Raw genomic sequence first — 971 nt, 5'->3', positions numbered from 1 at the left:
CCTTCGCCCTTTTGTGTTTCCCTCCCCCATTAAAGTGAACCCACGTGGGAGCCGCCGTGTCGTGTCTGTGTTTGTTCCGCCGTGCGTGTCTGTCCTGTGCCCCGTGTTCAAGAAGAACACCCCCTGCACCCCCGTTTATTATTTTTTAAGAAGAACACATTCAGTGTAGCAGAAGATGGTCAAGCTAAATTTTAGAAGTCAGTGTTCAGGGAAAGAAATGGGAGTTTATGAGAAGAAGAATATCAAAAGATGCTTACAGAGTTGTTGGATATTCTAGAACTGATAGCCAAGGAGAATATATAAATTTGGCCTTGAACAAAGAAGGAAAAAGCAGAAGAGGAAAGAGAAACAAATTACTTTTTAAAAGATATAGCAGTAGCCACCTTGGTTCAGTATCTGACATTTATTTTCTCAGTTGTTGCCTAGAAAACATATCCCAGAAAAATTACACAATCACCTCAATAGATGCAGAAAAAGGACTTTTTGACAGAGTCCAACATCATATAAAAGCTCAGAAGAAGCTTGGAACAGGCAAACTTGCACGGCAGGAGAGATTCCTTGATCAAGAAGGTGGTTTTCCCAGGGTGAGGCTTATCTACTTCCCTCCAGGTGTGCTGACCTCTGCGATTTCCCCAAACAAGAGACATTTGGGCACATCATCTGAGGTAGTGGGGGACTGCAATTGTATTCTCCCCTTAAGAGAAGAAAATCTGGGGGAAAGGGAACGTATTTAAAGCCGGGGAGATGGCTCAGTGGATAAGACCGCTCCAAGAACCCACGTAAACAGCCAAGCATGACTGCACATATACCTGTAACCACAGCATTGGCAAGGAGAGAAAAGTGGATCACTAGAGCTTGCTGGTCACTAGCACGCCTCCCCCACCCCCACCAAATGGTAAACTTCAGGTTCAGGGAATAAGACAGAGTGAGAGAGAAAGGCATCCAGTACCTTCCTGAGGCCCCCACATATG

General features: G+C 45.0%; 1 non-coding gene across 1 annotated transcript; it reads left to right on the top strand.

The window, feature by feature from the left end:
* Positions 1–533: 533 nt before the first annotated feature.
* Positions 534–697, top strand: LOC113457756. Its single transcript, XR_003378257.1, has one exon. It is a non-coding gene; the product is annotated as a U1 spliceosomal RNA (small nuclear RNA).
* The last annotated feature ends 274 nt before the right edge of the window (positions 698–971 follow it).

This window comes from Microtus ochrogaster, linkage group LG5 (genome assembly GCF_000317375.1).
Source record: "Microtus ochrogaster isolate Prairie Vole_2 linkage group LG5, MicOch1.0, whole genome shotgun sequence".
Classification (NCBI taxonomy): Eukaryota; Metazoa; Chordata; class Mammalia; order Rodentia; family Cricetidae; genus Microtus; species Microtus ochrogaster.
This window is presented reverse-complemented; position numbering and strand designations above follow the sequence as displayed.